Source organism: Lissotriton vulgaris, chromosome 1_1, assembly GCF_964263255.1.
Source record: "Lissotriton vulgaris chromosome 1_1, aLisVul1.2, whole genome shotgun sequence".
Lineage (NCBI taxonomy): Eukaryota > Metazoa > Chordata > Amphibia > Caudata > Salamandridae > Lissotriton > Lissotriton vulgaris.
Genome location: NC_141685.1, coordinates 1,669,150,491 through 1,669,163,995, shown reverse-complemented (window position 1 = coordinate 1,669,163,995; position 13,505 = coordinate 1,669,150,491).

Here is a 13,505-nt window from a genome sequence, read left to right as displayed (position 1 = left end):
TTTTTAATTTCAGAGACAGGGACAGTATTCTTCAATGTTCAAGATCCGGCCCTCCACTAAAAATTGATAATTATGAGGTTTTATTTTTCCCCGACTTCACGGCCAGAGTCCAGGCGAAAAGGAGGAGTTTCGAAGCAGTCAAGCGGGAGCTGCGCAACAAAGACATGAAGTATGCAATGCTCTTTCCGGCCAAGTTAAGAGTGGAATGGGATGGCAAACCCTCGTTCTTTGATTCACCAGAAGCGGCCTGGGAATGGCTGGAGGGCTGGACTACTGTTGAAGGCCGAAGGGGTAATCGTCGAGACAGAGCGGGACGACGGAACAGTGATGGTCCAGACATGACGGCGGAGGGAGCTGCAGCTGAGCCGAGTGGCCTGGACGAACAAGAGTGAACCAGCTTCCCAATTGACTGCAGGACATGCCAGCTTGGCCGTGCGCAAGTAGAGTGAGGGAGGGGAATGTGAAAGAATTAGCCCATACAGGATCCCTAGGTGGGGGTTAGCTCCGTAGTGCTACTGGGGAGTAATGTGTTTGATTTATTGATTGCCTTGACATGTTATGTTTGTTAGGGACGCTTCTCAGATTTTTTGCTGTAATTTATTGTTGACAGTATAGATCGCCAGTGGACGGGGGGCTCGGTTCCCCTTTTGCGTTTAAGCATAGTTGGGAGGGGTAAAGGCACTCTGCCATTTTGGGGGGTGGGTTGTTTTACATCCACAGGCAGGGGGGCAAGTGGGAGAGGGGGGGGGGAGTTCCTTGGGGTTCGAGGGAAGGGCATTTAGCATGTTCGAGTTTTGTGGGGTGGGAGTGTTAGGGTTTTTTGAGTTTTGTTTCAAGTTTCAGTTGTGGGCTGCGATCACTTGTCCTGATCGGTGAGATGTGTGATGGAGAGAATGGTGTGGAAAACTGTTGTAATGGTGATGGAGGACCTGGAATTGATGTGCACTGATGTTTCTGCTAGTGCCCCCTCCCTGACCCCGTTGTCCCCTATGACCATAATCACTTGGAATGTACATGGGCTGGGAGATAAGATTAAACGGGGATTGGTATTACAATATATAAGACGCACAGCACCGGCTATAGCATTGCTTCAGGAAACTCATCTGGTGGGATCGACTTGTAAGGCCCTAGACTGCTGGGGATACAAAATGGTAGCGCATTCAGAATTTTCCACGGGCTCTAGAGGTGTTGGCATCTTAGTGAGAAAGCGATTCCCCTTAATTGTGCAGCAGGTATGGGAAGAGGCCCTTGGGAGATTTGCTGCCATAGCGTGTCAGTGGGAGGGAAGGCGGTTCAATATTGTCTCGGTGTAGGCTCCCCCTGCCCTCCACTCAGTGACCTTTCCAGCTCTTAGCGCATTCTTACTGGATTTACCAGAGGGTGAACTTATTGTGGGGAGGGACTTTAATGCAGTAATAGTGAATAGAGAAATGGACAGGCACCCAGGCAGACCGGTAGGGGCGGGTAACTCCTGTATGAATGGGTTCCTGGACGCAATGGGGCTTATAGATGGATGGAGATACAAGCACCCTGGGGAACGGGGATATACTTTTCAGTTGGGGGTACATAATAGTCTCTCACGTATTGACTATTTCTTCATCTTCGCGGACAGTCTCCCCTATTTGACTGACACAGAGATTTGGCCAAGGGGTATCTCAGATCACTCGCCGGTTAGTTTAACTTATACCTCTCACGTCAAAGTGCATAAACAAATGTTTCCCATTTCCCCTGGCTACTTACAGATCCCGGCGATTAGAAAGAATATTGTCACAGTCACGAGGCAATACTTTCGGGATAATTTGGGTTCAGTGCAGTCCCCTAGCGTCCTATGGGAGGCCTTCAAGACGGTGCTGCGGGGGCAGCAATTTCTTCCATTACGGGGCGCAGATGAGCGGTGAGGGGCGACCTAGAGGCTCTTGAGGCGGAACTCGTGGAGCTTCAGAAGCTGCATGAGACCAACCCTACTGTGGAGACATCCCAGAATCTACATCCCAAACAAGGCGAACTGACTGAACTCCAAAAGACACAAGTCAAGCTACGACTTCAAACTACTAGGCACACGATTTACGAACAGGGTGATAAGACGGGCAGACTTTTGGCATGGCTAGATAAGAAACAAAGGGCACAGAGGACAATTGCGCGACTCCGTACTCCGACGGACGAAATGGTCACGTCTCCGTCGGATATTACAGATACTTTAGCTGACTACTACGAACAGGTCTATACGTCTACCTCGCATATAACAACTGAGGAGGCACAGACCTACATTAAAGATATAAAAATGCCCGCCTTATCGGACGAGGAAGCCCTCCTCCTGGAATCTGACTTTACAAAGGACGAGGTTCTGGCGGCAATCTACTCAATACAATCGGGTAAGGCCATGGGACCCAACGGGATCCCTATTGAACTTTATAAACGTGTCTCTGATTTAGCGGTTTCATACCTTCAAGCAATGTTCCAGGATAGTCCGAGTAAGGGAGAGCTGCCTCTTGATCAAAGAATAGCTACTATAATCACAATACCTAAGCCGGGTAAACCCCCGGACAAATGCACGTCATATCGTCCGATATCCTTACTTAACGCAGAGGCCAAGATCCTGGCCAAAAATATTGCAAATCGACTGACTCCTTATCTTGAGACACTTTTACACCCGGATCAATCTGGGTTTATGCCTAACAGAAGTACTGCTCTTAATCTACGTCGGATACACGCAGTCTTGGCGCAGATACCGAGTCTCTCAGAACCCGCAGTTATCTTGTCCCTAGATGCTCGGATGGCATTTGATATGGTGGAATGGCCATATTTATTTGCGGCCCTCCGGCACCTCGGCTTTGGACCCAGGTTTTGTGCGTGGGTGAAGCTACTCTACGCTAAGCCCCTGGCGCACGTGGTGGCCAACGGTCATATTTCCAGGAATTTTTCACTGAGCCGCGGTACACGCCAGGGATGCCCGTTGTCGCCTTTGCTCTTAGCGTTGGTTTTGGAGCCGTTGGCTGCTTGGATCCGATGGGAGTCCATGGTTAGGGGCCTCAACTGGACAGCAACGTGGGAAGACCGCATATCGTTATATGCGGATGATATCCTTTTGTATCAAACCTTCCCGAGGCGCTCCATTATCGTGCTCCTTAACATTTTTGAACTTTTCGGACGGGTTTCGGGATATAATATCAATTGGTCTAAGTCGGTCCTGTTTATCCTCAGGGGCCCTCCACCTCAGCTTCCGATGGACTGTCCCTTGAAAATCACTTATGAACCCTTTAAGTATTTAGGGATCTGGGCGACGCCTGATCACGACGCCTTTTTCTGTCGTAATCTGGAACCCCGCTTGATCGCTTTCGGGCAGACGTTAAACATTGGCACACCCTGCCCCTGACCCTTCTGGGTAAAGCGGCTTTATACAAAATGATGACATGGCCTCGTTTGTTGTATGTCCTCGAGAATACCTCCTATCTTGTCGCCCCGAAATACTTTAAGTCCATAGAGGCATTGATCTCAGGCCTTCTCTGGGGCAACAAACCGGCACGTATATCTCGTCAAAAACTGGTCCGGAGCTGGTATGATGGAGGGATTGCCCTCCCGGATATCCAGTTATACTATTGGTCGGCCCAACTAAAGATTATAATTCATTGGCTGCACGCCCCTCCGGGAGAACCGGCATTTCAGGCGAATAGATTCGATTTAGGGGAGGCGAGTGTGCTAGGCGCACTCTTTGATAAGAGAGGCGCCTCCGCCCTGACCGGCCCAACGGCACACACAGTCAAACTATTGTACGTGGCTCAGGCCTGTCTTAAATGTACATACATGATCACTCAAATGACGCCGCTTTGGTCGTCTCGGCGGCTGGGTAACCTGCGCAATGCTAAAGGCTTTGGAGCATGGGACATGATTGGGATTTCAACTGTTGGGGATCTATGGAAACAGGGCAACATCCTAACATTTGAGCAACTTCAAGCCCAGTATGACTTAGCTCCTACGGAGGGATTTCGATACCTGCAAATACGCCAAGCCCTGGGGGTCACATATCCGGCCTGGTGATGATGTGCCCGAGTCCACTCCACTAGAGGATAGACTTCGCACGGAACACATGCTCAAAAAAGCAACCTCCTTTGTGTATCGCAAGATAATTAATAATATACCCGACCCTACCCTGAAACTAAAAGACTTTTGGGTCAGAGAGGTGGGAGAGTTAGATGATGCAGATTGGCAGACCGCGCTTTCCTCCCCCGAAGTGGCTATACCCTCTAGACTTAGGGTGGTACAACTGAAGGTATTGCATCATGTCTACTATACTAGGATTACTTTACACGCGATTGGGAGAGCCACCCATAAATATTGTTTAAGGGGATGTGGGGAGGAGGGGTCTTTTTATCACACCATCTGGGATTGCTCCCTAGTGGCCCCTTAAGGTTATGAGGACTATGTCACAGGTGGTAAAGGTATCGGTGACTCCAGATCCTAGATGCTGTTTATTGAACATCTGGGAACCGAATGATTTAAGGCACTCCGTACAGGATTGGATGACACTGGGTATAATGTATGCTAAAAGAAACCTTGCCAAATTCTCGGGATCCCCAGCGGTGCCCACGATTAAAGATTGGTGCAGTGATTTAGACTTTGCAATGGTGGCGAAGAGGGCTGTGTATCTGGGCCGGAAGTGTCCGCAGAAGTGGGTCCGTCTGTGGGGCGCGCGGAATGTGTACAGGGGTTATTTGTGCGAGCCTCCGGTGTTGGACAGTGAGGAGGATTCAGAATGAGGGGGGGGGGGAGGAAAAAAGGAAGCCTTGACGCTATTCTGGGTGCCTTGTTGTCACAATTGTATGTATATTTGCTAGCTATGTTCTCAATCTACATGTCTCAAGTGCTGATCACTGCCTGTAATATGAAGGATCATTGTATGCCCTATGTTTTGTTGATAAAATAATAAAAATGGTTTTAAAAAAAGCTTCATCGCTCTCCCCATTTAAGGTTTTGCTGCCGCCAGAGATGGGTACTAGGTTCATCTCGGCCCTTTCCTTTTCTATAGTCGGGAGTTTGGACTTGAGGGCTGTTCTTTTAGCTAGTTTCTGAAGCTCCAGGTTTTCATCTTGTAATTCTTCTGGTGTGCTATTATTATCTGGGTTTTCATCTTCTATTTCTTCTGGCATACTATCAGTAGTACTTCCAGTAGGGGTACTGTCAGGGGTATCAGAGTTGGGCTCATCATCCTCATGGACTGTCATCCCCTGTATTTGCAGGGTGTTCGCCCATTGCCATGTCTCTATCAGGGTTGGCAAGCAACTATTGGAGATGTGCCTTGTTGGATTTAGGCCCTATGGCAACGTTCCCTGCTTTACAGAGGTCCTAAAGTTGGATCAACTTAAGTTTCTTTTAGGGATCCAGGTTGAGCTCCTGGCTACTACTCTCTGTCTCAGACATGTTTTAAAACAGTTGGAACCTTGATAAAAAGTTAAAGAAAAACTTCTAACAAACATTTTTAAATGCCTAACTACCAGAATGATTTTAAAAGTCCAAACAGTTTGGACTGGGGGACTTAACACATGGCCCTAATATTTATTTTAAACAATTTAGAAATATTTAAATTCGACAAAAAATGTTATAAACTAAAGACAATTTTGGATTTCTTAGTGGAATTACTTAACTGAGTGGTACAGCAGATGTCAAGTCTTATACCCTACCGCTGCACCACCAATGTGGGAAGCTGTCTCTTTATATTAGAAACCCAAACAAGGTATATTGTGTAGAGTCCGGGTATCCCTTGTGGGTGGACAGGGGCTTGCTTTAACAATCCCAAGGTACAGTTAATAAATTACACACTCTCTCTCTCTCACACAAAAATGAGATCCACACCAATTTAGAAAATAGCACGAATTTTATATCATTTTTGACACCAAGGGGAGAGATCAGTCTGGCCGAGGACATAAGGAGTGGGGGTGACTTTCAGCTCTGGAGGGTGACAGAACCTCGCTGGCCCACTTAAACTCAGGCTGGGGGGCTTCGGTGCCGTGGTGCTTTTAGCTGTTGGATTTTCGATGGACAGAGGCTCTTGCGGTTCTTCTTTGGTGCCTGCAGGGAAGTAGCGCCGCTACTCTATGGGACATGCTGGTTGTTCCTTGAAATGCTGGCAGTACTCTCAGGCTTTTGGAGGCAGAGCAGCTGCAGGACGATTCAACTTGGGTGCAATTGTTAGTGACAGCTGGCACGCCAGCAGGGTTGGCAGCAGGTCAGTTGCTGCCACACAGTTATTGCTTTTTGTAGCTCTTCCATGTCCTTCATCTTAGGTTGGTAGACTCGGCTTTCCTGGTGTCAGGGGCTCCCCTAAATACTAGTTCTAAGGGTGTTGAGGGTGGTAGCCAATGGGCTACATACCCTGGGGGGGGGTTGGGTCACTACACCACCTATATGATCACTTAATCAGAGTTCCTAATTCTGCCATCACCAATATGGCAGAAATTCCCTAAAAGAGGGGGCACATTGGGGAGCTCACCTTAGGACCTGGTAGTGCACCATGCCTCTCTGCATATCTAATTTCCAGTCTATGCAGGTGCCACATGGGCCTCAGGGCAGGAGGGTGGCTTCACCCAAGTCTGGGGGGAAGCCGGGTCACATATCAAAGGCGGTAGTGGCCTTTGATGCCTCCTACCTGGATATGCTGATTACTTAGCCATCCTGTTTGGAGGTGGTGATAATTCCTCCGACCAGAGCAGGGATGTGGCCATATTGTGTTTTCACTTTTCTCTGCACCAAGACACGCCACCTGCAATGGCAGTTTGCATGTGTTAGGTGAGAGGTCTGTTAGGGTGGCATGCTACAGCCCTTTGGGACCCTCTTTAGCCGCCACGCCCTGGGTATTCGGGGTAGCATTTACTAGGGACTTACAGGGATGCTAAAGGTATGGCCAATTGGGGAAACAATGGTACAGTTTTAGGGAAAGAGATCTGACACTGGGGAACTGGATAACAGGAACCCAGTGTACATCTGCCAGAATTGCATAGAATACCAGGCAAAAAGTGGCGGGGTGACCATGCCAAAAAAAAAGACACTTTCCTACAGTGGGTGTAGGAGTGATCCCGACGGCTGTACATGGGGCAGGGTAAGAATCAAGAGGGTGCATCTCCTTGACGAGTGTGTGACTACTGGTGTCTCCCACCCCCAAACAGACCATGAAACACGGGGTTATACTCTATTAGGTAAAATTACCTTAGAAATGGAGAGGACCTACCTCCCATCGAAATTTTCATGTATGTCTTCACATAGAATAGCCAAAGGATCCTTATACTAGCCCTCATGAATGCCTGACACCTGGTGAGGCTTCCTAGTGGCAGAAACATGTTGGCACAACAGAGGTACATAATGTTCTGAGTACCCTAGAAGGTACCTTGAGGATAATTTGTAATCATTTATTGTTATATATACACCCTGGGTACCACCCAATAAGGCACCCTGGGGCAATTTTAGCAGCACTAAACTGGATCCTTAGAGATAATTTATTCTGGATTATTTTCTAAGAACTCTCTCAAGATAGCCCCTCTTGAGGTTGATTCCATCCTGGTAATACTATCTTACCAGAGTTGGGGGAGTTGGCCGATGATGAAGCATGCCACATTACGTGGGAGAGACCACCTCACTCAATTTCTAAAAATATGCATCTCTCGAGATAGGAAGTGGACAGGTAGACAAAATCTTACATAGGCACACAAAAAAACTGATACTTGCCTTTCTAGGAGACTACTGCACCAATCTGTGTTATAATGTATGTGTACCTGCAAGCAGTACAGTACATGAGATGTATTGCTAGTCAGTATGTGCATGTAATGGTTGTATGTGTACCAGGGAGGAATTCAGTACATGAAGGGTATAGTGTTGAGCAGGCACGCATGGTGAATGTGTGTGCTGGCAGGATGTGTGCCGTTAAGTGGCAACACAGAAAAGCTACAGTACTGAGAACTGTGTGCAGAATTAATGTCTCTCCGTTGAAGCACAATACAAGGAGGTAACAGCTGGATAATGTGCACACTCTGTGTTCATGTACTCAGTGTAAGTGTGCCTGTAGTGGTAAATTACATGGAGGACCCTGGGTTCCATATTGGGAAGGCCTATGCCTGCCTGTCAAAGACATCATCATAAGGTAGAGACATCCTCACTTGTGTATTGTTGCTTTCATGTGGGATGGTTCTGGCACATTGAAGGCGGGGGAAGCGATGCTCCCCCTGTACACTTCAAAGGGTGCTCTTTGATTCAGTGAGAGTTCACAAGTAAAGGGCCCTGGACACCTCTCTGAAAGGAGATGGGACTGATCAGGGAATCATAAAGAGTGGGGTTGAGAGCCTGTGATTAACCAGCTGTGAACTCTAGTCACCTCCATGGTCTGTGTTGTGGGACTATCAGCTTCAGAGTCTCCTGCTGTAACAGAAACTTTTCAAGAGGGAGAGGAGTAGTATATACATCAACAGAAGCAGAACCCCAGCATAAAACTTCAAAGACACAGACCATAACGTCACATTTGGTGTCTGGAAAAGGGCTATAAAAAGGGAAGGTTGAGACCCCCAAAATTTTTATCTGCCAAGCAGCCAGATGGGCTTTGAGGAAGGGAAGTCCTGCAAGACTTCTGGCTAAGCCAGGACCTGGCGGGGGCCAAGGCCTGCTAGTGTTTCTGCTGGGTGATCACCCAGAAAACCAACACCACCTGCTCTGGAGCATCAGCGCCTGCCTGCTTGCTATGACTAGTGTGCCCTGTGAGGAGGAGAAGAGTACTGCAGGGAGTGAGGTCCAGTGAGAAGCCCTGTCAAGTGGACTCCTTGTGTGAGAAGATGGCTGTTGCACCGATCAGGTCCATGCCCTTGTGCAGACTTGCGTCGGCGACCCAACGCCCCCACACCTAACCCCCCCCCCTCCCCCGCCAGGAGAAGGTTGACTTGAAGATAGTCATGTAAAGATAGGAGTTTAAAGATTGCTGTGCAGTAAGGGCGGAGTGCTGTGCAGCACTATTATGACAACCCCGTATGCCAGGTGTGGCCCCAGTGGGAAAGCCTTCTGGAGAAGAACCGTAGCCTCTGGGACTCCGTAGTGGCGGCTCTGTATTCCAGGAGGGTCTACTGTGGTAAGGACTGCCGTGCCGTCAAGGCCGAAGTCTTGTGTGGCAGTGGCATGGCAACCCTCTATGACAGGAAGGGCTGCCGGGAGTGATATTGTCATATGGATCAGGCAGAAGCCCATAAACTGTGAGCAGCGGTGACCTGTAGGTCACCAGGAGCAACAAGGACTGCATCCGTCCTGACCCCGTGGATTGAGCGAGAAGTATTTCTGCCTCACCAGGATCGATATCAGGCGCCTTGAAATCGCCCTTCCTTTTTGGGAGCGATGACACTTACCTAGCAGGAGGAGCATGGAAACACCTCATCGATCAGAGGAGATCCTACGCTTGCCAAGTACTGCTGCAACAGTCGTGCTTAGCCAACTTACCTTAGCAGGACCGGAGTTGTTGAGAGCCAAAAGGATCTTCATGCTTCCTCTCTGCTGGAGCAGTTAAGGCTTGTGGTGGGAGTACTGGACCCTGTTGCTCAGAGTGCCGCAGTGTTAAGACACTTTTGACTCTAATCGAAGAGTCAGAGTGGATTCTTGAGCTACAGGCCTACTAGTTAGCATTCCCTTGATGTGGCCACCAGTAAATGGGGAGTAATGCTGATAACAGTAAAGAACGCGTGAGACAGGGACTTGCCAATGAAACACTAGAGGCCCCGACCTCATATGGAAATGAGTGATCTGTGAATGCCGTAAAGTTCTTTTGAATGCGTAGAGTTAGAAATGCATTACTATTTTTTGTTATAAAAAAAAAGCATTTGGCTGGACATTGATCTACTGCTGCTCCGTGCTCTTTGAGCTACGAGCCATATCCACTCATTTGTATCCACACCTCCTCCTGAGGGAACCTTAGACAGCTCGTTCATGTCTACTGCTGAGAGTCCAGTGCAGAAGGGGTACTTGGCCCAGTTACTTTGGATCCATAGCAGACCGAGCCGTTTGAGACTTGGATTTGTGGTGAATTGTGTGATTGGAATGACTGAAAAAGGATTTTCAGTCGCTTTCCCAGTTGATGGTGATAAAAGGAGGGAATCTGTACCCCCACTTAAGAAATTCCTGTCTAGTTTGATATAAAGGGGTGCAACAAAACATCCAGTGTTGGCTGATGTGGTTGGCTAAGAGGGACCACAAAGGGATAGAGAGCAGCACAGTTCTAAGCCAAAAGGGGGGAGGAGGGACTCGAGGGCCCAGGAAACATGGGAACGGTAATGGTGTATCCGGGAAGGAGCATTAGGAGAAGACAAGTCATTCCAAGTCCAAAATGGTGACTTTCTTTAAGTGCCACCAGGTGGGACACTTTAAGAGAGACAGCCAGGTGAAAGAACCTGACCCAGCGACACCCGTTCTAGCAAGCATGCTAAACCTGGGTGAAGGTACCCGAGAGGGGGAGGTTGCGCTTGACTTTGTAGCTATGGACATTTGGGAGAGGGACCCAGATGCTCTGAAACACATTCACCTAACACAATTGTATTTGTGCAGGAAGTTAGTATCTAGGAGTGCCTGCACTAGGTCATACCTATGGGTATCAGTGCCTGCCCTTATGGATACTGGAGCAGTCTGCACTATGAGAAGAAGTACCTTAAGCCTGAGGAGCTACTGCTTGGAACCAAGGCGCAATCTGAACCGTGGCAAAGGCTAGGCGGTCATGATTGACGGCAGGGTAAGGTAAAAGTAAGCAGCTGAATGTCTCTTGGGTAATGATTTGAGTGCCCCAGGCTTGGTGCCAGGACTAGAAGCCTTTATGGTTTTGACAATGTCCGCCGTGTTAACAAGGGCACAGGGCTGTATATCTGTTTTAGAGTGGGTCTGGGAGTTGCTCTGATGTGCGTGGACCAGGTCAAGGTAATTTGCAGGAAAGAGCACACTCTAGGAAGGCAACGGCTGTGGATGTAATTTTCTCTGCTCTAGAGGGAGGGGAGGATAAGGCTCTAGGGGTGGATCAATTGCTGTAGTCTGGGTTGCTTCCAAAGATGCAGGGTTTGCTAGCTGCCAGGTGGCCTACCCTGGAAGATTTCTGCAAGGCATAGGAGGAGAGCCATATACTTGTGGCACTTCAGAATGAAGCCCAGGAACAAGTCAGCAAAGAAGTGGTCGGAAAACACTATGTGGCTGGGAAGATAGTCTCCTTCAGCATCTCTTAACCTTTTGAATGCTACGGACCCCCATTAGATCAGTACTGGAATCCGGGGACCCTATTGAGTCATTATTCGAAGCCGGGACCCATGGGCTAAGCAGTTTCTATCATTTGAACCTCAAAACAATACACAAAAATATTAAAGCAAGTATACACCAAACATCCTTGAATACTGAAATATTTTGATTACAATAAAAAAGCTTTCAAATTGCATCTTTATTCATATACACTATTAATTTTCATTTAGTAATTGTAATTGTTAGAAATGGGATCTCTGGTTGGCTAAGGCTTGCGCCAAAGCCAGGCAGAGACCAGCACTCTAGTCAGGGCTGGGGAGTTACACGCCAAAGATAACCCCTGCTCACCCCTGTGGTAGTTGGCACGAGCAGTCAGGCTTATCCCAGAGGCCATGTGTAAAGCATTTGCGCACGCACACAACAGCAACAACATCCCAGGCACAATACAAAAGGAACTCCACACAAGGTTATATCAAAAATAGCCTTTGTATTCTCAAAATACATTAGAATAGTAAACACATAATATACACTGTTCCAACTGGGACGGGCAATATTCACAAGGGAATTATTTACACATCTTGCAATCAAAAAGAGAGAGAGGAACTAGAACAGCTAGTTTGTTTCCCCTGAGGTTAAATGGATAAACAACAAGAACTAGCTATTAGGGTAGTGTTTGCATACTATGTGTTTAGTATGGGAAACCATTTGGTTTGTTAGGAAGGCCCTCGCCCAACAGCCTAGTTGGTGGCATGCTTCATCATCGGGCCCCACCCGAGGCACCGAGTGCGCCTCAGGTGTGCTGTGACGCCAGGGCCCCACCCGAGGCACCGAGTGCGCCTCAGGTGTGCTGTGACGCCAGGCTACTGCGGAGCGGGTTTTTAAAACGTGAGTGTGCTGTGCTGATGTGCTGCGTGGGGTTTAAAATGTTGTCCTTGGGGTCCCAAAAAAGTAAGTTTACTAGTGGTCCCCAGGTAGAAATTAAAAACAAAGGCTAGGGACATGTAGGGGTAGACTTAGGTCTCCCACGTCCAGTGTGGTCGACTAGTTTCAGCCAGGCCTTCTATTTAAACTGGCTTTCATTAGAACCTATTGTGTGTGGGTGTATTTACAGGGATATATATGATTCAGTACCCTGATCGTGTGGCACACGCTAAGCTGCTTTATGTGTGAGAGGTGTTTCCTCTCAGTTTGTACCTGTAAGGGAAAAGAAGGACAGGACAAACAAGAAAAACACACATTATTTAAAACACGCAAAATATTTAATCACATGGGTCGTGGCAGGATGCCTGGTGCCTAAAAGTGAGCGGATAAGGCATGGGTGTCTGGCGCTTGTGGCGAAACGTGGTAAATGTCGGTTTCGAAGATTATGCGTTAATGGTGCTAATACCTAGATGCGGCATGTTGATGGTGAAATAGCGGCGAGAAAGAGATGCACTTTTATTGGTAATGTAGTGCTTACTCCTATCTACAGGCAACAAACTCCAAGGATCTCCTGCCGATAGGTCGGGACTCTATGCACTCTTAAAAGGTAAAGAGAAGATAGAAAGGGTATGAGGAGTTGCGGCTAAGTGCTACGAGCGGTAATGGCCTGCTCGCACAGTCACGGCCGAAGGCAGCGTGACTTGCGGCTATACCGCAAGCTGACATAGCCTCCCCACTTACTTGCCAGGGTCTCCTGACCCGCTGAAACACCTGTCGTCCGGCCGAGGATCCGTTGGAGCTGAGCTCTCGTGGCCGGCATGTTAAATACCTTGTGCGGGATGCAGGTGTTGCTCGTTGGAAGCTGGGCGGGGCTTTTGTGAGTAGCGTTTCCTCTGCTGTGGTTGGTGCGTGTCTAGTGGGCGTGTCTCAATGTGAGCAGCGTCTGTGGTGGAGACATAGAAAACATTCTCGAGCCCTACTGCGCCAGAACCATAATGGTTAAAAGAGTTCAAGACACTATCCCTAGTATTAAAACGCATGATGTTAGAATACAGCGAAAGGTGTTCACTGGTATTTTGATGAAGTGGTATTGTTCCCAGATGGGTATATGCCAGAACAATATAAAATGGTAAACAGACGTGTGGTGCTGTCTGGGCAATAATGCGTGAGCTTGCCAGCGAGTGCCCTGTGTCTAAGTGTAGCGTTAATAATGTTATGATAGAAGTGTGACTGGGCCATTAAAAGCGCGTATGTGCTGCTAAGCGCGTGGTGGTAAAGGCCCAAGGTTGCCGCTACATGCTGTGTTAGGTTAGCTTTAGCTAGTTGGTATCCCTGTGGTGAGGATGACCCCGCAT